Genomic DNA, 26964 nt, shown 5'->3' on the forward strand with positions numbered 1-26964 from the left:
TAGCAGGCTTCCGGGGATGTGTATTTTACATGAGATACCCAGTGTTTCAGTAATTTGCGAGCAGTACCCTTTGTCCAATGGACATGATCATTCAGGGTAGTGAATGATTTTATTGGGAGCTCAGGAATGTGTAGGAAGTTTTTTTTTATGTGGTGGTTCAGATGAATCAGGTTGCTCTGTTCTTTCAGAGGCAGGTGTCTGGAGTAATTGATGAGAGGCATCCAGATTTCAGCCTCTGGGAATCTCCTGTCTGCTGCCTTAGCAACAGCCAGGAGTTGCTCAACCGAGGTTTTCCTCGTTTTCTGGCTGCGGTTATTCAAACCGAAAGCCAGGATTATTTTTTCCACTCTGGTGGAAACACTGGCTTTGTTTATGAGGGCCGCAGCGTGGCCGAGTGTGGCCCTTGGATAGCTGTCTATTTGCAGTTCATCACTGCTGCATGGTGGGAGTTTTGCCAGATTTGAATCTCCCATAATCACCCATTTGTGTATGTTTAGACTCCAATCCTGTAGTTTTTTGTCTGTGTTTGGATGTCTGGTGGGCCTGCATGTAGCTGGCCTGCGTGTTTCAGATTATTCTGGGGCGGGCTTTGGACGCAGAGCAAGGTGGGTTTGGAAGGCTGTTTTTAATTGGTGAGTTTTGACAGATGTGGAGTTTACACTCTCTCTCTCTCTCCACAGCCCTGGGTGGAGTCGGCGGGATTACATCCACCCCTGTTTGTGCCATGTCTCCCTTTTCCTCAGGTGTCAAAATCAAAATCACATCATCTCCCTCAGTCAAACACAGGTTGTGTGGAGGGGGAGGCAGCCTGGAGGAGCTGTTGTGACAAAAAAGCTCAAAAAAATAGTCCAGTAAGGTCTGGGCTTAGAGCCACAACACACTAAAAACCTTAATAAAAAACCACTGTTATCACTTGTATATTTTCAGAGTTCAAAACCAATAAAAAGAAGAATCAGGCAAAGTCTGGAAAAATCACTGCAAGAGCAACAAAGTCTGCCACACAAAGTTTATTGATTTCTCTAGGTAGAAAAATCAACAAGCTTGAGTCAAACCCAGGTTTAGACTTAAGAAAGAGGTGTTAAACACCTTGTTATATACTGTTTAGGAGGCTCTAAGAGCCTCCTCCCACTTTGAACATTTTGGCTCATGATCAAACATAATTGTGTATTAAATTTTACCTTATGTGATCATAATGTCATTCATTTTCTAGCAAATTGCTGCTTCCCTTAGGTTCGCATGCATTAATCTTATATTTTTTAAAAATAGTTAAATGGCAATACAGGTTAATGCATTACATGAAAAGAACAGCTGATCTGGCTTTTACTGACTTTTAATCCGTGTGGTAACAGCTGGTCTGGCTTTTACTGACTTCTAATCTGTGTGGTAAACATCAGGTAGTCCAATGATGTAATTTGGTATTTATGCCCTGCTACGGGCACGGGGACGTTAAAGGAGGTGCCCAAAAGAAATTCGAGACACGTATGTCACCGTGTCCGGCCGGTCACCAGGAATCCAAAAATGTATTTCTTACGAAGATCCGACGTTCCTGAGCCGAGTTATTAAGGAAAAAAACAGTTTTTTTTTTTAGACCCACAATGCATTGCAGTTGAGCAGTGGCCGTATCCATTTACATTTCTTGAAATAACTTTTGATCCATAAGGGTTAGAGACTTGGAACCAACTCCTACCCCCCCATTATCGGGTACGGGTTTTCCAATGGTACCTGTCCCATCACCGTACGACGTCGGGAAGTGGGCGTAACTTGTCAAAAAAAAGTTATTTTGACTGTATCTCGGGAATGGAAGGTCGTAGAGACACGAGACTAAGACCGGCGTGTTCAGCGTGCCCGAATTATGTGGGACGCCACCCACTACCGAGTCTCTATCACGTACGGTTCCCGAGTAATGGACCGAAAACCTTTTCCCATATAAGTCAATGGGAAGAGTGAAAATTTCACTAAGTGTCACAAGAAATTGGACCACCCATAACTCCTAAGTCCAACGAGATAGAGCCATGGGTCCTTCACCTACCCCCCCATTTGTGGACCTTCTGAATCCAACGGTACCACCCCTGTGTCTGTAGCACTCACCGTTGAGAAGTTGTTGCACAACATGTGAGATAGAGACATGAGTCCTTCACCTACCCCCCCATTTGTGGACCTTCTGAATCCAATGCTACCACCCCTGTGTCTGTAGCACTCACCGTTGAGAAGTTGTTTCACAAAAGTCGTCAAATGACGTCGGACCCATTACAGGCGGGTGCGGCCCGCCCCCAAACGCCCCCAGAAAAAATCTGAAGTCCCTACCTCCAAACGTTCCCGAGTTATGAACTTAAGATGTAGGCGATTAAATCAGCTCCGTTTTAAGTTCATAACTCGGGCCAGAAACATCCCAGAGAGCTGGTACAGGTATCCCCAGCATCAGACTGACCTCCCAAACCCACCCCTATACGTTGGGCTCGATAGCGCCACCTAGTGGAAAATTTTTTATTACACCTGGAAACTTGCCCATATTATAGAGATGGGTAGAGGCCTTCCTCCTGATCTCAACGGGGCCAGAACCGCGTCTCTAGCACCCACCGTTCCCGAGTTATTAACTTAAAACGGTGCTAGCATGAAAAAAGCTAATTAATTAGCCTTTTTCGCTATAACTCGGGAACCGTGCATTCTACAGACTCGCCAGTGGGTGGCGTCTATACTAATTCGACCACGCTGAACACGCCAGTCTTGGTCCCGTGTCTCTACGACCTTCCGTTCCCGAGATACAGCAAAAAAAAAAAAATTTTCGCAATTTTTGCGCACTTCCTTACGTCGCACCGCGTCGGAAGTGGTACCATTGGAAAGCCCGCCCTCGATAATGGGGGGGGTAGCACTTGGTTCCAAGTCTCTAGCACGTTCAGAACAAAAGTTATTTGAAGAAATGTAAACCAACACGTCCACTTTTTTATCGCAAAGCATCATGGGTATCAAAAACTACAGGTTTTCCTTAATAACTCCGCTCAGGAACGTCCGATCTTCATAAAACATACATTTCTGGAATCCTGACGACCTCCCGGTCGCGATGATATGCATATTGAAAAAAAATTTTTCGGCACCCTGATAGAGGTTGATAGGTAAGTCGGATAAGTACCAAAACATATGTGGTTTCACTTTAGTGTTGTTGGTTGGAGTTTTTGGGTTGTTTTTGGCTTGAGATCAGTTTGGGAAACATAGAAATGGCATCAGCAAGTAGTTTTGAGGATGTTGGGGTCGATAACACTGTCAGTCTTTTGAGTGCTGCAGGTGAATTCCTTGACATAGAGGAATTTCTGCACGGCAAGGTGAATGTTGCCATTCACTCTACCACAGTGCAGTCTCCTGCTTCAGTTTTGGAATTCAAGTACGATATAGATGGTATTGTATTCGAATTCCATCGACTCACGGCCCTCCAAATGGGTCTGCACTATCTCCTTTTACCCCGGTTCACCACCCAGACCCTATCCCCCCATTGCCACTTCATCAAAAAACATGTTGACCTTGGCAGGTACAGCCACGACGGCCTTCTTGCCCTCCGTAATTGCCTTGGTCACACACTCGGGTATGTTGATGGTGGGTACCATCTTTTAATGACTGCCATGCCAGCCAGCCAGAAGAGACCTGACACCAGGCTTCTACGGAAAGATCTGTACGCTGTGATGGCTACAGAGCTTCTTAACGATGTGGGGAACAATTTCCGCGAGTTGCTCCGTCAGCTTCCTACGCAGGATAAGTGCCGCCCCACAATCAAAAAGCAGAGTATCATTGAGACTGCACGGTTCCACATTTTGAGGAGAGACGCCCAGTTCATCATGTCTCTCATCGACCAGGCCATTGAGAAGTCCAACGCGTGTCATTTCCTCCAGGTTGTCCTCTTCCTAAACCAGTTTGGTCAGAAAGATGTTGAGGAACGGGTTAGGATGAGGAAACTGCGCCCCTCTCTTCCGCAAGACGGGAGGTGCACGCTCCATCCACCTCTCATCCCTCCTCCGGTCCCATGTGGGTTCAAAAGTCCGCTGGCGGCGTCTGCCACTGCGGACTATTGTCCAGTCCTCAAAGGGACCCATTATCCAGTGGGTTTCCCTATTTGTTTTTAATTGTTTCTCAAAAAGTACAAATGAAATGTTTTTATTACCAAAATATATTTATTTTTCCAAAAAATGAAATGAAATTATTACTTTTTAATAAACAAAGGAAGGTGTGTGGACGACGTTTTGACCTATATAGGTCTTCCTCAGGTCCAAATAAAACAAATAAAGGCGCACACAAAAAAACTGCTGCTGCTAGTTGGCTGGAGAGCTGTTGCCAGGTCGAGAGCCAAATGAAGAATGAGCTCTCCCTGGAGCCACACCCTTATATAACCTCTGACGTCCACTAAAGTTTTAGCGTTTTTTAAATAAGGAAATGAATTTGAACTACTTTTACTTTTAAATTTTAACCCTGTAATCCCCAAATATGATGAAATGCCTTAAATATAGAAAAATTACTTTTAATAACCCCATTAATTTTTAAATAAATGTTTTAACCCTCAAACCCCCAAATGAATTTATTTTTATTTTTTACATCCAAATGAATTAAATTATGGTTTGTCAGACTAAAACATTTTTAATCTTCATACACCACTCATGAATTAATATATATTTTTACAATGAATTATCAATATGTTTAACCCCTTCCTTCCCAAATAAATTAATCTATATCCTCTATTAGTTTCATAATTGTTTTTAACCATGAATCAACCAATCAACATTATGGATTATAGTTTTTTAACCCTTTTAATTGCTGGATGAAATTTTTAATAAAATTAAAACCAACCAGGGGTGATTGGGGTTAGGCGGTTGTGATTAGGTGTAGGAATTATTATCTCGATGACTTCCCTGGGTCAGTTGTGTAACCGGCCCAGTTTGGTATGGATAGTCAAAGGCAATGCACTGGCCGACGCATGTTACTTGCTTAAGATCTCCGACATGTCAAGTCCTCACCATCTTGGTTGTGTGAGATAACATCTGAGAAAGTGGGTGAGTGGTCAGGAGGACAACAGTATAGAGGTAATGAGAAGTCGGTTAACCTCGATCAAAACCCGGCCGGAGTAGGCTCATACTGTGTCTCCCCGCCACCTCCCAGATTCCTGATGTGGAACTGGAGGGGGAGGGGAGAGGGAGTGTGGAAAAAGATTATTCTTGTGAGTCCAGGTTCGGTTGCGTAGGTTAGGGTTAGGGTTAGGGGTTAGGGTTAGGGTTAGGGTTAGGGTTAGGGGTTAGGTTTGTGAATAGAGATCTGCTCCGTCGGCGAAAGCCTTGGAGCAGGAAAGTGCACGGTCCATCAAAGGGCTGTCAATGAAGTTCCCCCAGTTCAAGCACAAACATTTATTTAGCTTTGGTTTAGTTACATAATTTAGTTTACACTCAAATAATTGTGCCATCACCCTAAGGTGACGGCTTGTCAAAAAATTGGACCAAAATAGGCCTTAGACCAGCTGTTGCACAACGTTTCGGCTGTATTCAGCCTTCCTCAGGCGCGGCTGGTCAGGTAGAAATGAGCTTGGCTCTGCTCTGCCTAAGCCCTCTTATAGCCTCTGGCATTTCCCTTCCCTTTTCTTACTTTACTCCTTTCCCTGCCTTTTTCTTTTCCCTCTATTTAGGTTTCTTCTTTTATAGGTCCCGGTAAGTATCCCAATTATAATTTTCTTCTTTTCAGGTCCAAGTAAGTAAATTATTTTATTTTACAGGTTTTAAGTGAGTATTAATTTAAACTTATTTTTATCTTCTTTTTCAGACACAGGTAAGTATATTATTTTACTTTACAGGTATTTTACTTTACAGGTTCAAGGTAAGTATTTGTTTTAACCTATTGTTTCTTCCTTTTCTATCCTTTCTTCCTTTCCTTCCCATTCCACTTCTGTTCCCTTATTCTCCTTCCCTTTCCTTCCTCTAATTCCTCCTTTCCTTCTCTTTTTGCCTCCCTTGGCCTTCTCCCTTTCTTCCACTGTACTTAACCAAACGTCTCTTCCCATCGTCTGTGTTTACTTGGGCTTTTTTACTTGGGTTATTTACTTGGACTTTATAGACTTCCGGTTAGTCTGGTTAGTAAAATCTTAGATTAGGTTAGGTAGGGGGCATGGGATTGGGTTTAGAGTACTTTGGGTTTAGGATAGAATAGGACTAACGGGGACTGATTGGGCTAGGTTATGGTTAGTTAGAATAGGATAGATTGGGCATCTCCAAATTTGGGTCTTTAGATAAAGCTAATTTACGGACCTTGGGTTTAGGGTAAACAATTGGGTTGGGGCCAAAATACATCAATAGAATTCCAAAAAACACTATACACAATTGGGCATAACCAAATTATAGGGTCAGGGCATAGGGTAGGTTGGGGGGGTAGTGTGTTACAGCCAATAAGGCTTAGAAAAAATTGAGAACCAGAAGAACTCCAAAGAACCACCCTCGAGGCACTGGCCGAGTTAGGTTTGTGAATAGAGATCTGCTCCGTCGGCGAAAGCCTTGGAGCAGGAAAGTGCACGGTCCATCAAAGGGCTGTCAATGAAGTTCCCCCAGTTCAAGCACAAACATTTATTTAGCTTTGGTTTAGTTACATAATTTAGTTTACACTCAAATAATTGTGCCATCACCCTAAGGTGACGGCTTGTCAAAAAATTGGACCAAAATAGGCCTTAGACCAGCTGTTGCACAACGTTTCGGCTGTATTCAGCCTTCCTCAGGCGCGGCTGGTCAGGTAGAAATGAGCTTGGCTCTGCTCTGCCTAAGCCCTCTTATAGCCTCTGGCATTTCCCTTCCCTTTTCTTACTTTACTCCTTTCCCTGCCTTTTTCTTTTCCCTCTATTTAGGTTTCTTCTTTTATAGGTCCCGGTAAGTATCCCAATTATAATTTTCTTCTTTTCAGGTCCAAGTAAGTAAATTATTTTATTTTACAGGTTTTAAGTGAGTATTAATTTAAACTTATTTTTATCTTCTTTTTCAGACACAGGTAAGTATATTATTTTACTTTACAGGTATTTTACTTTACAGGTTCAAGGTAAGTATTTGTTTTAACCTATTGTTTCTTCCTTTTCTATCCTTTCTTCCTTTCCTTCCCATTCCACTTCTGTTCCCTTATTCTCCTTCCCTTTCCTTCCTCTAATTCCTCCTTTCCTTCTCTTTTTGCCTCCCTTGGCCTTCTCCCTTTCTTCCACTGTACTTAACCAAACGTCTCTTCCCATCGTCTGTGTTTACTTGGGCTTTTTTACTTGGGTTATTTACTTGGACTTTATAGACTTCCGGTTAGTCTGGTTAGTAAAATCTTAGATTAGGTTAGGTAGGGGGCATGGGATTGGGTTTAGAGTACTTTGGGTTTAGGATAGAATAGGACTAACGGGGACTGATTGGGCTAGGTTATGGTTAGTTAGAATAGGATAGATTGGGCATCTCCAAATTTGGGTCTTTAGATAAAGCTAATTTACGGACCTTGGGTTTAGGGTAAACAATTGGGTTGGGGCCAAAATACATCAATAGAATTCCAAAAAACACTATACACAATTGGGCATAACCAAATTATAGGGTCAGGGCATAGGGTAGGTTGGGGGGGTAGTGTGTTACAGCCAATAAGGCTTAGAAAAAATTGAGAACCAGAAGAACTCCAAAGAACCACCCTCGAGGCACTGGCCGAGTTAGGTTTGTGAATAGAGATCTGCTCCGTCGGCGAAAGCCTTGGAGCAGGAAAGTGCACGGTCCATCAAAGGGCTGTCAATGAAGTTCCCCCAGTTCAAGCACAAACATTTATTTAGCTTTGGTTTAGTTACATAATTTAGTTTACACTCAAATAATTGTGCCATCACCCTAAGGTGACGGCTTGTCAAAAAATTGGACCAAAATAGGCCTTAGACCAGCTGTTGCACAACGTTTCGGCTGTATTCAGCCTTCCTCAGGCGCGGCTGGTCAGGTAGAAATGAGCTTGGCTCTGCTCTGCCTAAGCCCTCTTATAGCCTCTGGCATTTCCCTTCCCTTTTCTTACTTTACTCCTTTCCCTGCCTTTTTCTTTTCCCTCTATTTAGGTTTCTTCTTTTATAGGTCCCGGTAAGTATCCCAATTATAATTTTCTTCTTTTCAGGTCCAAGTAAGTAAATTATTTTATTTTACAGGTTTTAAGTGAGTATTAATTTAAACTTATTTTTATCTTCTTTTTCAGACACAGGTAAGTATATTATTTTACTTTACAGGTATTTTACTTTACAGGTTCAAGGTAAGTATTTGTTTTAACCTATTGTTTCTTCCTTTTCTATCCTTTCTTCCTTTCCTTCCCATTCCACTTCTGTTCCCTTATTCTCCTTCCCTTTCCTTCCTCTAATTCCTCCTTTCCTTCTCTTTTTGCCTCCCTTGGCCTTCTCCCTTTCTTCCACTGTACTTAACCAAACGTCTCTTCCCATCGTCTGTGTTTACTTGGGCTTTTTTACTTGGGTTATTTACTTGGACTTTATAGACTTCCGGTTAGTCTGGTTAGTAAAATCTTAGATTAGGTTAGGTAGGGGGCATGGGATTGGGTTTAGAGTACTTTGGGTTTAGGATAGAATAGGACTAACGGGGACTGATTGGGCTAGGTTATGGTTAGTTAGAATAGGATAGATTGGGCATCTCCAAATTTGGGTCTTTAGATAAAGCTAATTTACGGACCTTGGGTTTAGGGTAAACAATTGGGTTGGGGCCAAAATACATCAATAGAATTCCAAAAAACACTATACACAATTGGGCATAACCAAATTATAGGGTCAGGGCATAGGGTAGGTTGGGGGGGTAGTGTGTTACAGCCAATAAGGCTTAGAAAAAATTGAGAACCAGAAGAACTCCAAAGAACCACCCTCGAGGCACTGGCCGAGTTAGGTTTGTGAATAGAGATCTGCTCCGTCGGCGAAAGCCTTGGAGCAGGAAAGTGCACGGTCCATCAAAGGGCTGTCAATGAAGTTCCCCCAGTTCAAGCACAAACATTTATTTAGCTTTGGTTTAGTTACATAATTTAGTTTACACTCAAATAATTGTGCCATCACCCTAAGGTGACGGCTTGTCAAAAAATTGGACCAAAATAGGCCTTAGACCAGCTGTTGCACAACGTTTCGGCTGTATTCAGCCTTCCTCAGGCGCGGCTGGTCAGGTAGAAATGAGCTTGGCTCTGCTCTGCCTAAGCCCTCTTATAGCCTCTGGCATTTCCCTTCCCTTTTCTTACTTTACTCCTTTCCCTGCCTTTTTCTTTTCCCTCTATTTAGGTTTCTTCTTTTATAGGTCCCGGTAAGTATCCCAATTATAATTTTCTTCTTTTCAGGTCCAAGTAAGTAAATTATTTTATTTTACAGGTTTTAAGTGAGTATTAATTTAAACTTATTTTTATCTTCTTTTTCAGACACAGGTAAGTATATTATTTTACTTTACAGGTATTTTACTTTACAGGTTCAAGGTAAGTATTTGTTTTAACCTATTGTTTCTTCCTTTTCTATCCTTTCTTCCTTTCCTTCCCATTCCACTTCTGTTCCCTTATTCTCCTTCCCTTTCCTTCCTCTAATTCCTCCTTTCCTTCTCTTTTTGCCTCCCTTGGCCTTCTCCCTTTCTTCCACTGTACTTAACCAAACGTCTCTTCCCATCGTCTGTGTTTACTTGGGCTTTTTTACTTGGGTTATTTACTTGGACTTTATAGACTTCCGGTTAGTCTGGTTAGTAAAATCTTAGATTAGGTTAGGTAGGGGGCATGGGATTGGGTTTAGAGTACTTTGGGTTTAGGATAGAATAGGACTAACGGGGACTGATTGGGCTAGGTTATGGTTAGTTAGAATAGGATAGATTGGGCATCTCCAAATTTGGGTCTTTAGATAAAGCTAATTTACGGACCTTGGGTTTAGGGTAAACAATTGGGTTGGGGCCAAAATACATCAATAGAATTCCAAAAAACACTATACACAATTGGGCATAACCAAATTATAGGGTCAGGGCATAGGGTAGGTTGGGGGGGTAGTGTGTTACAGCCAATAAGGCTTAGAAAAAATTGAGAACCAGAAGAACTCCAAAGAACCACCCTCGAGGCACTGGCCGAGTTAGGTTTGTGAATAGAGATCTGCTCCGTCGGCGAAAGCCTTGGAGCAGGAAAGTGCACGGTCCATCAAAGGGCTGTCAATGAAGTTCCCCCAGTTCAAGCACAAACATTTATTTAGCTTTGGTTTAGTTACATAATTTAGTTTACACTCAAATAATTGTGCCATCACCCTAAGGTGACGGCTTGTCAAAAAATTGGACCAAAATAGGCCTTAGACCAGCTGTTGCACAACGTTTCGGCTGTATTCAGCCTTCCTCAGGCGCGGCTGGTCAGGTAGAAATGAGCTTGGCTCTGCTCTGCCTAAGCCCTCTTATAGCCTCTGGCATTTCCCTTCCCTTTTCTTACTTTACTCCTTTCCCTGCCTTTTTCTTTTCCCTCTATTTAGGTTTCTTCTTTTATAGGTCCCGGTAAGTATCCCAATTATAATTTTCTTCTTTTCAGGTCCAAGTAAGTAAATTATTTTATTTTACAGGTTTTAAGTGAGTATTAATTTAAACTTATTTTTATCTTCTTTTTCAGACACAGGTAAGTATATTATTTTACTTTACAGGTATTTTACTTTACAGGTTCAAGGTAAGTATTTGTTTTAACCTATTGTTTCTTCCTTTTCTATCCTTTCTTCCTTTCCTTCCCATTCCACTTCTGTTCCCTTATTCTCCTTCCCTTTCCTTCCTCTAATTCCTCCTTTCCTTCTCTTTTTGCCTCCCTTGGCCTTCTCCCTTTCTTCCACTGTACTTAACCAAACGTCTCTTCCCATCGTCTGTGTTTACTTGGGCTTTTTTACTTGGGTTATTTACTTGGACTTTATAGACTTCCGGTTAGTCTGGTTAGTAAAATCTTAGATTAGGTTAGGTAGGGGGCATGGGATTGGGTTTAGAGTACTTTGGGTTTAGGATAGAATAGGACTAACGGGGACTGATTGGGCTAGGTTATGGTTAGTTAGAATAGGATAGATTGGGCATCTCCAAATTTGGGTCTTTAGATAAAGCTAATTTACGGACCTTGGGTTTAGGGTAAACAATTGGGTTGGGGCCAAAATACATCAATAGAATTCCAAAAAACACTATACACAATTGGGCATAACCAAATTATAGGGTCAGGGCATAGGGTAGGTTGGGGGGGTAGTGTGTTACAGCCAATAAGGCTTAGAAAAAATTGAGAACCAGAAGAACTCCAAAGAACCACCCTCGAGGCACTGGCCGAGTTAGGTTTGTGAATAGAGATCTGCTCCGTCGGCGAAAGCCTTGGAGCAGGAAAGTGCACGGTCCATCAAAGGGCTGTCAATGAAGTTCCCCCAGTTCAAGCACAAACATTTATTTAGCTTTGGTTTAGTTACATAATTTAGTTTACACTCAAATAATTGTGCCATCACCCTAAGGTGACGGCTTGTCAAAAAATTGGACCAAAATAGGCCTTAGACCAGCTGTTGCACAACGTTTCGGCTGTATTCAGCCTTCCTCAGGCGCGGCTGGTCAGGTAGAAATGAGCTTGGCTCTGCTCTGCCTAAGCCCTCTTATAGCCTCTGGCATTTCCCTTCCCTTTTCTTACTTTACTCCTTTCCCTGCCTTTTTCTTTTCCCTCTATTTAGGTTTCTTCTTTTATAGGTCCCGGTAAGTATCCCAATTATAATTTTCTTCTTTTCAGGTCCAAGTAAGTAAATTATTTTATTTTACAGGTTTTAAGTGAGTATTAATTTAAACTTATTTTTATCTTCTTTTTCAGACACAGGTAAGTATATTATTTTACTTTACAGGTATTTTACTTTACAGGTTCAAGGTAAGTATTTGTTTTAACCTATTGTTTCTTCCTTTTCTATCCTTTCTTCCTTTCCTTCCCATTCCACTTCTGTTCCCTTATTCTCCTTCCCTTTCCTTCCTCTAATTCCTCCTTTCCTTCTCTTTTTGCCTCCCTTGGCCTTCTCCCTTTCTTCCACTGTACTTAACCAAACGTCTCTTCCCATCGTCTGTGTTTACTTGGGCTTTTTTACTTGGGTTATTTACTTGGACTTTATAGACTTCCGGTTAGTCTGGTTAGTAAAATCTTAGATTAGGTTAGGTAGGGGGCATGGGATTGGGTTTAGAGTACTTTGGGTTTAGGATAGAATAGGACTAACGGGGACTGATTGGGCTAGGTTATGGTTAGTTAGAATAGGATAGATTGGGCATCTCCAAATTTGGGTCTTTAGATAAAGCTAATTTACGGACCTTGGGTTTAGGGTAAACAATTGGGTTGGGGCCAAAATACATCAATAGAATTCCAAAAAACACTATACACAATTGGGCATAACCAAATTATAGGGTCAGGGCATAGGGTAGGTTGGGGGGGTAGTGTGTTACAGCCAATAAGGCTTAGAAAAAATTGAGAACCAGAAGAACTCCAAAGAACCACCCTCGAGGCACTGGCCGAGTTAGGTTTGTGAATAGAGATCTGCTCCGTCGGCGAAAGCCTTGGAGCAGGAAAGTGCACGGTCCATCAAAGGGCTGTCAATGAAGTTCCCCCAGTTCAAGCACAAACATTTATTTAGCTTTGGTTTAGTTACATAATTTAGTTTACACTCAAATAATTGTGCCATCACCCTAAGGTGACGGCTTGTCAAAAAATTGGACCAAAATAGGCCTTAGACCAGCTGTTGCACAACGTTTCGGCTGTATTCAGCCTTCCTCAGGCGCGGCTGGTCAGGTAGAAATGAGCTTGGCTCTGCTCTGCCTAAGCCCTCTTATAGCCTCTGGCATTTCCCTTCCCTTTTCTTACTTTACTCCTTTCCCTGCCTTTTTCTTTTCCCTCTATTTAGGTTTCTTCTTTTATAGGTCCCGGTAAGTATCCCAATTATAATTTTCTTCTTTTCAGGTCCAAGTAAGTAAATTATTTTATTTTACAGGTTTTAAGTGAGTATTAATTTAAACTTATTTTTATCTTCTTTTTCAGACACAGGTAAGTATATTATTTTACTTTACAGGTATTTTACTTTACAGGTTCAAGGTAAGTATTTGTTTTAACCTATTGTTTCTTCCTTTTCTATCCTTTCTTCCTTTCCTTCCCATTCCACTTCTGTTCCCTTATTCTCCTTCCCTTTCCTTCCTCTAATTCCTCCTTTCCTTCTCTTTTTGCCTCCCTTGGCCTTCTCCCTTTCTTCCACTGTACTTAACCAAACGTCTCTTCCCATCGTCTGTGTTTACTTGGGCTTTTTTACTTGGGTTATTTACTTGGACTTTATAGACTTCCGGTTAGTCTGGTTAGTAAAATCTTAGATTAGGTTAGGTAGGGGGCATGGGATTGGGTTTAGAGTACTTTGGGTTTAGGATAGAATAGGACTAACGGGGACTGATTGGGCTAGGTTATGGTTAGTTAGAATAGGATAGATTGGGCATCTCCAAATTTGGGTCTTTAGATAAAGCTAATTTACGGACCTTGGGTTTAGGGTAAACAATTGGGTTGGGGCCAAAATACATCAATAGAATTCCAAAAAACACTATACACAATTGGGCATAACCAAATTATAGGGTCAGGGCATAGGGTAGGTTGGGGGGGTAGTGTGTTACAGCCAATAAGGCTTAGAAAAAATTGAGAACCAGAAGAACTCCAAAGAACCACCCTCGAGGCACTGGCCGAGTTAGGTTTGTGAATAGAGATCTGCTCCGTCGGCGAAAGCCTTGGAGCAGGAAAGTGCACGGTCCATCAAAGGGCTGTCAATGAAGTTCCCCCAGTTCAAGCACAAACATTTATTTAGCTTTGGTTTAGTTACATAATTTAGTTTACACTCAAATAATTGTGCCATCACCCTAAGGTGACGGCTTGTCAAAAAATTGGACCAAAATAGGCCTTAGACCAGCTGTTGCACAACGTTTCGGCTGTATTCAGCCTTCCTCAGGCGCGGCTGGTCAGGTAGAAATGAGCTTGGCTCTGCTCTGCCTAAGCCCTCTTATAGCCTCTGGCATTTCCCTTCCCTTTTCTTACTTTACTCCTTTCCCTGCCTTTTTCTTTTCCCTCTATTTAGGTTTCTTCTTTTATAGGTCCCGGTAAGTATCCCAATTATAATTTTCTTCTTTTCAGGTCCAAGTAAGTAAATTATTTTATTTTACAGGTTTTAAGTGAGTATTAATTTAAACTTATTTTTATCTTCTTTTTCAGACACAGGTAAGTATATTATTTTACTTTACAGGTATTTTACTTTACAGGTTCAAGGTAAGTATTTGTTTTAACCTATTGTTTCTTCCTTTTCTATCCTTTCTTCCTTTCCTTCCCATTCCACTTCTGTTCCCTTATTCTCCTTCCCTTTCCTTCCTCTAATTCCTCCTTTCCTTCTCTTTTTGCCTCCCTTGGCCTTCTCCCTTTCTTCCACTGTACTTAACCAAACGTCTCTTCCCATCGTCTGTGTTTACTTGGGCTTTTTTACTTGGGTTATTTACTTGGACTTTATAGACTTCCGGTTAGTCTGGTTAGTAAAATCTTAGATTAGGTTAGGTAGGGGGCATGGGATTGGGTTTAGAGTACTTTGGGTTTAGGATAGAATAGGACTAACGGGGACTGATTGGGCTAGGTTATGGTTAGTTAGAATAGGATAGATTGGGCATCTCCAAATTTGGGTCTTTAGATAAAGCTAATTTACGGACCTTGGGTTTAGGGTAAACAATTGGGTTGGGGCCAAAATACATCAATAGAATTCCAAAAAACACTATACACAATTGGGCATAACCAAATTATAGGGTCAGGGCATAGGGTAGGTTGGGGGGGTAGTGTGTTACAGCCAATAAGGCTTAGAAAAAATTGAGAACCAGAAGAACTCCAAAGAACCACCCTCGAGGCACTGGCCGAGTTAGGTTTGTGAATAGAGATCTGCTCCGTCGGCGAAAGCCTTGGAGCAGGAAAGTGCACGGTCCATCAAAGGGCTGTCAATGAAGTTCCCCCAGTTCAAGCACAAACATTTATTTAGCTTTGGTTTAGTTACATAATTTAGTTTACACTCAAATAATTGTGCCATCACCCTAAGGTGACGGCTTGTCAAAAAATTGGACCAAAATAGGCCTTAGACCAGCTGTTGCACAACGTTTCGGCTGTATTCAGCCTTCCTCAGGCGCGGCTGGTCAGGTAGAAATGAGCTTGGCTCTGCTCTGCCTAAGCCCTCTTATAGCCTCTGGCATTTCCCTTCCCTTTTCTTACTTTACTCCTTTCCCTGCCTTTTTCTTTTCCCTCTATTTAGGTTTCTTCTTTTATAGGTCCCGGTAAGTATCCCAATTATAATTTTCTTCTTTTCAGGTCCAAGTAAGTAAATTATTTTATTTTACAGGTTTTAAGTGAGTATTAATTTAAACTTATTTTTATCTTCTTTTTCAGACACAGGTAAGTATATTATTTTACTTTACAGGTATTTTACTTTACAGGTTCAAGGTAAGTATTTGTTTTAACCTATTGTTTCTTCCTTTTCTATCCTTTCTTCCTTTCCTTCCCATTCCACTTCTGTTCCCTTATTCTCCTTCCCTTTCCTTCCTCTAATTCCTCCTTTCCTTCTCTTTTTGCCTCCCTTGGCCTTCTCCCTTTCTTCCACTGTACTTAACCAAACGTCTCTTCCCATCGTCTGTGTTTACTTGGGCTTTTTTACTTGGGTTATTTACTTGGACTTTATAGACTTCCGGTTAGTCTGGTTAGTAAAATCTTAGATTAGGTTAGGTAGGGGGCATGGGATTGGGTTTAGAGTACTTTGGGTTTAGGATAGAATAGGACTAACGGGGACTGATTGGGCTAGGTTATGGTTAGTTAGAATAGGATAGATTGGGCATCTCCAAATTTGGGTCTTTAGATAAAGCTAATTTACGGACCTTGGGTTTAGGGTAAACAATTGGGTTGGGGCCAAAATACATCAATAGAATTCCAAAAAACACTATACACAATTGGGCATAACCAAATTATAGGGTCAGGGCATAGGGTAGGTTGGGGGGGTAGTGTGTTACAGCCAATAAGGCTTAGAAAAAATTGAGAACCAGAAGAACTCCAAAGAACCACCCTCGAGGCACTGGCCGAGTTAGGTTTGTGAATAGAGATCTGCTCCGTCGGCGAAAGCCTTGGAGCAGGAAAGTGCACGGTCCATCAAAGGGCTGTCAATGAAGTTCCCCCAGTTCAAGCACAAACATTTATTTAGCTTTGGTTTAGTTACATAATTTAGTTTACACTCAAATAATTGTGCCATCACCCTAAGGTGACGGCTTGTCAAAAAATTGGACCAAAATAGGCCTTAGACCAGCTGTTGCACAACGTTTCGGCTGTATTCAGCCTTCCTCAGGCGCGGCTGGTCAGGTAGAAATGAGCTTGGCTCTGCTCTGCCTAAGCCCTCTTATAGCCTCTGGCATTTCCCTTCCCTTTTCTTACTTTACTCCTTTCCCTGCCTTTTTCTTTTCCCTCTATTTAGGTTTCTTCTTTTATAGGTCCCGGTAAGTATCCCAATTATAATTTTCTTCTTTTCAGGTCCAAGTAAGTAAATTATTTTATTTTACAGGTTTTAAGTGAGTATTAATTTAAACTTATTTTTATCTTCTTTTTCAGACACAGGTAAGTATATTATTTTACTTTACAGGTATTTTACTTTACAGGTTCAAGGTAAGTATTTGTTTTAACCTATTGTTTCTTCCTTTTCTATCCTTTCTTCCTTTCCTTCCCATTCCACTTCTGTTCCCTTATTCTCCTTCCCTTTCCTTCCTCTAATTCCTCCTTTCCTTCTCTTTTTGCCTCCCTTGGCCTTCTCCCTTTCTTCCACTGTACTTAACCAAACGTCTCTTCCCATCGTCTGTGTTTACTTGGGCTTTTTTACTTGGGTTATTTACTTGGACTTTATAGACTTCCGGTTAGTCTGGTTAGTAAAATCTTAGATTAGGTTAGGTAGGGGGCATGGGATTGGGTTTAGAGTACTTTGGGTTTAGGATAGAATAGGACTAACGGGGACTGATTGGGCTAGGTTATGGTTAGTTAGAATAGGATAGATTGGGCATCTCCAAATTTGGGTCTTTAGATAAAGCTAATTTACGGACCTTGGGTTTAGGGTAAACAATTGGGTTGGGGCCAAAATACATCAATAGAATTCCAAAAAACACTATACACAATTGGGCATAACCAAATTATAGGGTCAGGGCATAGGGTAGGTTGGGGGGGTAGTGTGTTACAGCCAATAAGGCTTAGAAAAAATTGAGAACCAGAAGAACTCCAAAGAACCACCCTCGAGGCACTGGCCGAGTTAGGTTTGTGAATAGAGATCTGCTCCGTCGGCGAAAGCCTTGGAGCAGGAAAGTGCACGGTCCATCAAAGGGCTGTCAATGAAGTTCCCCCAGTTCAAGCACAAACATTTATTTAGCTTTGGTTTAGTTACATAATTTAGTTTACACTCAAATAATTGTGCCATCACCCTAAGGTGACGGCTTGTCAAAAAATTGGACCAAAATAGGCCTTAGACCAGCTGTTGCACAACGTTTCGGCTGTATTCAGCCTTCCTCAGGCGCGGCTGGTCAGGTAGAAATGAGCTTGGCTCTGCTCTGCCTAAGCCCTCTTATAGCCTCTGGCATTTCCCTTCCCTTTTCTTACTTTACTCCTTTCCCTGCCTTTTTCTTTTCCCTCTATTTAGGTTTCTTCTTTTATAGGTCCCGGTAAGTATCCCAATTATAATTTTCTTCTTTTCAGGTCCAAGTAAGTAAATTATTTTATTTTACAGGTTTTAAGTGAGTATTAATTTAAACTTATTTTTATCTTCTTTTTCAGACACAGGTAAGTATATTATTTTACTTTACAGGTATTTTACTTTACAGGTTCAAGGTAAGTATTTGTTTTAACCTATTGTTTCTTCCTTTTCTATCCTTTCTTCCTTTCCTTCCCATTCCACTTCTGTTCCCTTATTCTCCTTCCCTTTCCTTCCTCTAATTCCTCCTTTCCTTCTCTTTTTGCCTCCCTTGGCCTTCTCCCTTTCTTCCACTGTACTTAACCAAACGTCTCTTCCCATCGTCTGTGTTTACTTGGGCTTTTTTACTTGGGTTATTTACTTGGACTTTATAGACTTCCGGTTAGTCTGGTTAGTAAAATCTTAGATTAGGTTAGGTAGGGGGCATGGGATTGGGTTTAGAGTACTTTGGGTTTAGGATAGAATAGGACTAACGGGGACTGATTGGGCTAGGTTATGGTTAGTTAGAATAGGATAGATTGGGCATCTCCAAATTTGGGTCTTTAGATAAAGCTAATTTACGGACCTTGGGTTTAGGGTAAACAATTGGGTTGGGGCCAAAATACATCAATAGAATTCCAAAAAACACTATACACAATTGGGCATAACCAAATTATAGGGTCAGGGCATAGGGTAGGTTGGGGGGGTAGTGTGTTACAGCCAATAAGGCTTAGAAAAAATTGAGAACCAGAAGAACTCCAAAGAACCACCCTCGAGGCACTGGCCGAGTTAGGTTTGTGAATAGAGATCTGCTCCGTCGGCGAAAGCCTTGGAGCAGGAAAGTGCACGGTCCATCAAAGGGCTGTCAATGAAGTTCCCCCAGTTCAAGCACAAACATTTATTTAGCTTTGGTTTAGTTACATAATTTAGTTTACACTCAAATAATTGTGCCATCACCCTAAGGTGACGGCTTGTCAAAAAATTGGACCAAAATAGGCCTTAGACCAGCTGTTGCACAACGTTTCGGCTGTATTCAGCCTTCCTCAGGCGCGGCTGGTCAGGTAGAAATGAGCTTGGCTCTGCTCTGCCTAAGCCCTCTTATAGCCTCTGGCATTTCCCTTCCCTTTTCTTACTTTACTCCTTTCCCTGCCTTTTTCTTTTCCCTCTATTTAGGTTTCTTCTTTTATAGGTCCCGGTAAGTATCCCAATTATAATTTTCTTCTTTTCAGGTCCAAGTAAGTAAATTATTTTATTTTACAGGTTTTAAGTGAGTATTAATTTAAACTTATTTTTATCTTCTTTTTCAGACACAGGTAAGTATATTATTTTACTTTACAGGTATTTTACTTTACAGGTTCAAGGTAAGTATTTGTTTTAACCTATTGTTTCTTCCTTTTCTATCCTTTCTTCCTTTCCTTCCCATTCCACTTCTGTTCCCTTATTCTCCTTCCCTTTCCTTCCTCTAATTCCTCCTTTCCTTCTCTTTTTGCCTCCCTTGGCCTTCTCCCTTTCTTCCACTGTACTTAACCAAACGTCTCTTCCCATCGTCTGTGTTTACTTGGGCTTTTTTACTTGGGTTATTTACTTGGACTTTATAGACTTCCGGTTAGTCTGGTTAGTAAAATCTTAGATTAGGTTAGGTAGGGGGCATGGGATTGGGTTTAGAGTACTTTGGGTTTAGGATAGAATAGGACTAACGGGGACTGATTGGGCTAGGTTATGGTTAGTTAGAATAGGATAGATTGGGCATCTCCAAATTTGGGTCTTTAGATAAAGCTAATTTACGGACCTTGGGTTTAGGGTAAACAATTGGGTTGGGGCCAAAATACATCAATAGAATTCCAAAAAACACTATACACAATTGGGCATAACCAAATTATAGGGTCAGGGCATAGGGTAGGTTGGGGGGGTAGTGTGTTACAGCCAATAAGGCTTAGAAAAAATTGAGAACCAGAAGAACTCCAAAGAACCACCCTCGAGGCACTGGCCGAGTTAGGTTTGTGAATAGAGATCTGCTCCGTCGGCGAAAGCCTTGGAGCAGGAAAGTGCACGGTCCATCAAAGGGCTGTCAATGAAGTTCCCCCAGTTCAAGCACAAACATTTATTTAGCTTTGGTTTAGTTACATAATTTAGTTTACACTCAAATAATTGTGCCATCACCCTAAGGTGACGGCTTGTCAAAAAATTGGACCAAAATAGGCCTTAGACCAGCTGTTGCACAACGTTTCGGCTGTATTCAGCCTTCCTCAGGCGCGGCTGGTCAGGTAGAAATGAGCTTGGCTCTGCTCTGCCTAAGCCCTCTTATAGCCTCTGGCATTTCCCTTCCCTTTTCTTACTTTACTCCTTTCCCTGCCTTTTTCTTTTCCCTCTATTTAGGTTTCTTCTTTTATAGGTCCCGGTAAGTATCCCAATTATAATTTTCTTCTTTTCAGGTCCAAGTAAGTAAATTATTTTATTTTACAGGTTTTAAGTGAGTATTAATTTAAACTTATTTTTATCTTCTTTTTCAGACACAGGTAAGTATATTATTTTACTTTACAGGTATTTTACTTTACAGGTTCAAGGTAAGTATTTGTTTTAACCTATTGTTTCTTCCTTTTCTATCCTTTCTTCCTTTCCTTCCCATTCCACTTCTGTTCCCTTATTCTCCTTCCCTTTCCTTCCTCTAATTCCTCCTTTCCTTCTCTTTTTGCCTCCCTTGGCCTTCTCCCTTTCTTCCACTGTACTTAACCAAACGTCTCTTCCCATCGTCTGTGTTTACTTGGGCTTTTTTACTTGGGTTATTTACTTGGACTTTATAGACTTCCGGTTAGTCTGGTTAGTAAAATCTTAGATTAGGTTAGGTAGGGGGCATGGGATTGGGTTTAGAGTACTTTGGGTTTAGGATAGAATAGGACTAACGGGGACTGATTGGGCTAGGTTATGGTTAGTTAGAATAGGATAGATTGGGCATCTCCAAATTTGGGTCTTTAGATAAAGCTAATTTACGGACCTTGGGTTTAGGGTAAACAATTGGGTTGGGGCCAAAATACATCAATAGAATTCCAAAAAACACTATACACAATTGGGCATAACCAAATTATAGGGTCAGGGCATAGGGTAGGTTGGGGGGGTAGTGTGTTACAGCCAATAAGGCTTAGAAAAAATTGAGAACCAGAAGAACTCCAAAGAACCACCCTCGAGGCACTGGCCGAGTTAGGTTTGTGAATAGAGATCTGCTCCGTCGGCGAAAGCCTTGGAGCAGGAAAGTGCACGGTCCATCAAAGGGCTGTCAATGAAGTTCCCCCAGTTCAAGCACAAACATTTATTTAGCTTTGGTTTAGTTACATAATTTAGTTTACACTCAAATAATTGTGCCATCACCCTAAGGTGACGGCTTGTCAAAAAATTGGACCAAAATAGGCCTTAGACCAGCTGTTGCACAACGTTTCGGCTGTATTCAGCCTTCCTCAGGCGCGGCTGGTCAGGTAGAAATGAGCTTGGCTCTGCTCTGCCTAAGCCCTCTTATAGCCTCTGGCATTTCCCTTCCCTTTTCTTACTTTACTCCTTTCCCTGCCTTTTTCTTTTCCCTCTATTTAGGTTTCTTCTTTTATAGGTCCCGGTAAGTATCCCAATTATAATTTTCTTCTTTTCAGGTCCAAGTAAGTAAATTATTTTATTTTACAGGTTTTAAGTGAGTATTAATTTAAACTTATTTTTATCTTCTTTTTCAGACACAGGTAAGTATATTATTTTACTTTACAGGTATTTTACTTTACAGGTTCAAGGTAAGTATTTGTTTTAACCTATTGTTTCTTCCTTTTCTATCCTTTCTTCCTTTCCTTCCCATTCCACTTCTGTTCCCTTATTCTCCTTCCCTTTCCTTCCTCTAATTCCTCCTTTCCTTCTCTTTTTGCCTCCCTTGGCCTTCTCCCTTTCTTCCACTGTACTTAACCAAACGTCTCTTCCCATCGTCTGTGTTTACTTGGGCTTTTTTACTTGGGTTATTTACTTGGACTTTATAGACTTCCGGTTAGTCTGGTTAGTAAAATCTTAGATTAGGTTAGGTAGGGGGCATGGGATTGGGTTTAGAGTACTTTGGGTTTAGGATAGAATAGGACTAACGGGGACTGATTGGGCTAGGTTATGGTTAGTTAGAATAGGATAGATTGGGCATCTCCAAATTTGGGTCTTTAGATAAAGCTAATTTACGGACCTTGGGTTTAGGGTAAACAATTGGGTTGGGGCCAAAATACATCAATAGAATTCCAAAAAACACTATACACAATTGGGCATAACCAAATTATAGGGTCAGGGCATAGGGTAGGTTGGGGGGGTAGTGTGTTACAGCCAATAAGGCTTAGAAAAAATTGAGAACCAGAAGAACTCCAAAGAACCACCCTCGAGGCACTGGCCGAGTTAGGTTTGTGAATAGAGATCTGCTCCGTCGGCGAAAGCCTTGGAGCAGGAAAGTGCACGGTCCATCAAAGGGCTGTCAATGAAGTTCCCCCAGTTCAAGCACAAACATTTATTTAGCTTTGGTTTAGTTACATAATTTAGTTTACACTCAAATAATTGTGCCATCACCCTAAGGTGACGGCTTGTCAAAAAATTGGACCAAAATAGGCCTTAGACCAGCTGTTGCACAACGTTTCGGCTGTATTCAGCCTTCCTCAGGCGCGGCTGGTCAGGTAGAAATGAGCTTGGCTCTGCTCTGCCTAAGCCCTCTTATAGCCTCTGGCATTTCCCTTCCCTTTTCTTACTTTACTCCTTTCCCTGCCTTTTTCTTTTCCCTCTATTTAGGTTTCTTCTTTTATAGGTCCCGGTAAGTATCCCAATTATAATTTTCTTCTTTTCAGGTCCAAGTAAGTAAATTATTTTATTTTACAGGTTTTAAGTGAGTATTAATTTAAACTTATTTTTATCTTCTTTTTCAGACACAGGTAAGTATATTATTTTACTTTACAGGTATTTTACTTTACAGGTTCAAGGTAAGTATTTGTTTTAACCTATTGTTTCTTCCTTTTCTATCCTTTCTTCCTTTCCTTCCCATTCCACTTCTGTTCCCTTATTCTCCTTCCCTTTCCTTCCTCTAATTCCTCCTTTCCTTCTCTTTTTGCCTCCCTTGGCCTTCTCCCTTTCTTCCACTGTACTTAACCAAACGTCTCTTCCCATCGTCTGTGTTTACTTGGGCTTTTTTACTTGGGTTATTTACTTGGACTTTATAGACTTCCGGTTAGTCTGGTTAGTAAAATCTTAGATTAGGTTAGGTAGGGGGCATGGGATTGGGTTTAGAGTACTTTGGGTTTAGGATAGAATAGGACTAACGGGGACTGATTGGGCTAGGTTATGGTTAGTTAGAATAGGATAGATTGGGCATCTCCAAATTTGGGTCTTTAGATAAAGCTAATTTACGGACCTTGGGTTTAGGGTAAACAATTGGGTTGGGGCCAAAATACATCAATAGAATTCCAAAAAACACTATACACAATTGGGCATAACCAAATTATAGGGTCAGGGCATAGGGTAGGTTGGGGGGGTAGTGTGTTACAGCCAATAAGGCTTAGAAAAAATTGAGAACCAGAAGAACTCCAAAGAACCACCCTCGAGGCACTGGCCGAGTTAGGTTTGTGAATAGAGATCTGCTCCGTCGGCGAAAGCCTTGGAGCAGGAAAGTGCACGGTCCATCAAAGGGCTGTCAATGAAGTTCCCCCAGTTCAAGCACAAACATTTATTTAGCTTTGGTTTAGTTACATAATTTAGTTTACACTCAAATAATTGTGCCATCACCCTAAGGTGACGGCTTGTCAAAAAATTGGACCAAAATAGGCCTTAGACCAGCTGTTGCACAACGTTTCGGCTGTATTCAGCCTTCCTCAGGCGCGGCTGGTCAGGTAGAAATGAGCTTGGCTCTGCTCTGCCTAAGCCCTCTTATAGCCTCTGGCATTTCCCTTCCCTTTTCTTACTTTACTCCTTTCCCTGCCTTTTTCTTTTCCCTCTATTTAGGTTTCTTCTTTTATAGGTCCCGGTAAGTATCCCAATTATAATTTTCTTCTTTTCAGGTCCAAGTAAGTAAATTATTTTATTTTACAGGTTTTAAGTGAGTATTAATTTAAACTTATTTTTATCTTCTTTTTCAGACACAGGTAAGTATATTATTTTACTTTACAGGTATTTTACTTTACAGGTTCAAGGTAAGTATTTGTTTTAACCTATTGTTTCTTCCTTTTCTATCCTTTCTTCCTTTCCTTCCCATTCCACTTCTGTTCCCTTATTCTCCTTCCCTTTCCTTCCTCTAATTCCTCCTTTCCTTCTCTTTTTGCCTCCCTTGGCCTTCTCCCTTTCTTCCACTGTACTTAACCAAACGTCTCTTCCCATCGTCTGTGTTTACTTGGGCTTTTTTACTTGGGTTATTTACTTGGACTTTATAGACTTCCGGTTAGTCTGGTTAGTAAAATCTTAGATTAGGTTAGGTAGGGGGCATGGGATTGGGTTTAGAGTACTTTGGGTTTAGGATAGAATAGGACTAACGGGGACTGATTGGGCTAGGTTATGGTTAGTTAGAATAGGATAGATTGGGCATCTCCAAATTTGGGTCTTTAGATAAAGCTAATTTACGGACCTTGGGTTTAGGGTAAACAATTGGGTTGGGGCCAAAATACATCAATAGAATTCCAAAAAACACTATACACAATTGGGCATAACCAAATTATAGGGTCAGGGCATAGGGTAGGTTGGGGGGGTAGTGTGTTACAGCCAATAAGGCTTAGAAAAAATTGAGAACCAGAAGAACTCCAAAGAACCACCCTCGAGGCACTGGCCGAGTTAGGTTTGTGAATAGAGATCTGCTCCGTCGGCGAAAGCCTTGGAGCAGGAAAGTGCACGGTCCATCAAAGGGCTGTCAATGAAGTTCCCCCAGTTCAAGCACAAACATTTATTTAGCTTTGGTTTAGTTACATAATTTAGTTTACACTCAAATAATTGTGCCATCACCCTAAGGTGACGGCTTGTCAAAAAATTGGACCAAAATAGGCCTTAGACCAGCTGTTGCACAACGTTTCGGCTGTATTCAGCCTTCCTCAGGCGCGGCTGGTCAGGTAGAAATGAGCTTGGCTCTGCTCTGCCTAAGCCCTCTTATAGCCTCTGGCATTTCCCTTCCCTTTTCTTACTTTACTCCTTTCCCTGCCTTTTTCTTTTCCCTCTATTTAGGTTTCTTCTTTTATAGGTCCCGGTAAGTATCCCAATTATAATTTTCTTCTTTTCAGGTCCAAGTAAGTAAATTATTTTATTTTACAGGTTTTAAGTGAGTATTAATTTAAACTTATTTTTATCTTCTTTTTCAGACACAGGTAAGTATATTATTTTACTTTACAGGTATTTTACTTTACAGGTTCAAGGTAAGTATTTGTTTTAACCTATTGTTTCTTCCTTTTCTATCCTTTCTTCCTTTCCTTCCCATTCCACTTCTGTTCCCTTATTCTCCTTCCCTTTCCTTCCTCTAATTCCTCCTTTCCTTCTCTTTTTGCCTCCCTTGGCCTTCTCCCTTTCTTCCACTGTACTTAACCAAACGTCTCTTCCCATCGTCTGTGTTTACTTGGGCTTTTTTACTTGGGTTATTTACTTGGACTTTATAGACTTCCGGTTAGTCTGGTTAGTAAAATCTTAGATTAGGTTAGGTAGGGGGCATGGGATTGGGTTTAGAGTACTTTGGGTTTAGGATAGAATAGGACTAACGGGGACTGATTGGGCTAGGTTATGGTTAGTTAGAATAGGATAGATTGGGCATCTCCAAATTTGGGTCTTTAGATAAAGCTAATTTACGGACCTTGGGTTTAGGGTAAACAATTGGGTTGGGGCCAAAATACATCAATAGAATTCCAAAAAACACTATACACAATTGGGCATAACCAAATTATAGGGTCAGGGCATAGGGTAGGTTGGGGGGGTAGTGTGTTACAGCCAATAAGGCTTAGAAAAAATTGAGAACCAGAAGAACTCCAAAGAACCACCCTCGAGGCACTGGCCGAGTTAGGTTTGTGAATAGAGATCTGCTCCGTCGGCGAAAGCCTTGGAGCAGGAAAGTGCACGGTCCATCAAAGGGCTGTCAATGAAGTTCCCCCAGTTCAAGCACAAACATTTATTTAGCTTTGGTTTAGTTACATAATTTAGTTTACACTCAAATAATTGTGCCATCACCCTAAGGTGACGGCTTGTCAAAAAATTGGACCAAAATAGGCCTTAGACCAGCTGTTGCACAACGTTTCGGCTGTATTCAGCCTTCCTCAGGCGCGGCTGGTCAGGTAGAAATGAGCTTGGCTCTGCTCTGCCTAAGCCCTCTTATAGCCTCTGGCATTTCCCTTCCCTTTTCTTACTTTACTCCTTTCCCTGCCTTTTTCTTTTCCCTCTATTTAGGTTTCTTCTTTTATAGGTCCCGGTAAGTATCCCAATTATAATTTTCTTCTTTTCAGGTCCAAGTAAGTAAATTATTTTATTTTACAGGTTTTAAGTGAGTATTAATTTAAACTTATTTTTATCTTCTTTTTCAGACACAGGTAAGTATATTATTTTACTTTACAGGTATTTTACTTTACAGGTTCAAGGTAAGTATTTGTTTTAACCTATTGTTTCTTCCTTTTCTATCCTTTCTTCCTTTCCTTCCCATTCCACTTCTGTTCCCTTATTCTCCTTCCCTTTCCTTCCTCTAATTCCTCCTTTCCTTCTCTTTTTGCCTCCCTTGGCCTTCTCCCTTTCTTCCACTGTACTTAACCAAACGTCTCTTCCCATCGTCTGTGTTTACTTGGGCTTTTTTACTTGGGTTATTTACTTGGACTTTATAGACTTCCGGTTAGTCTGGTTAGTAAAATCTTAGATTAGGTTAGGTAGGGGGCATGGGATTGGGTTTAGAGTACTTTGGGTTTAGGATAGAATAGGACTAACGGGGACTGATTGGGCTAGGTTATGGTTAGTTAGAATAGGATAGATTGGGCATCTCCAAATTTGGGTCTTTAGATAAAGCTAATTTACGGACCTTGGGTTTAGGGTAAACAATTGGGTTGGGGCCAAAATACATCAATAGAATTCCAAAAAACACTATACACAATTGGGCATAACCAAATTATAGGGTCAGGGCATAGGGTAGGGTTAGGAAATTGGTTAGAAACCCTGCTCCACGGGCCAACACCCGGGAGCAAGAGTGATGCACGGTCCATCTAAGAAGCACCAAGCAGAGCACCTCCAACTCCTATAAAACGTTTCGGCATCTTCTGCCTTCT

Source organism: Lutjanus erythropterus, chromosome 3, assembly GCF_056507025.1.
Source record: "Lutjanus erythropterus isolate fLutEry1 chromosome 3, fLutEry1.hap2, whole genome shotgun sequence".
NCBI lineage: Eukaryota > Metazoa > Chordata > Actinopteri > Lutjaniformes > Lutjanidae > Lutjanus > Lutjanus erythropterus.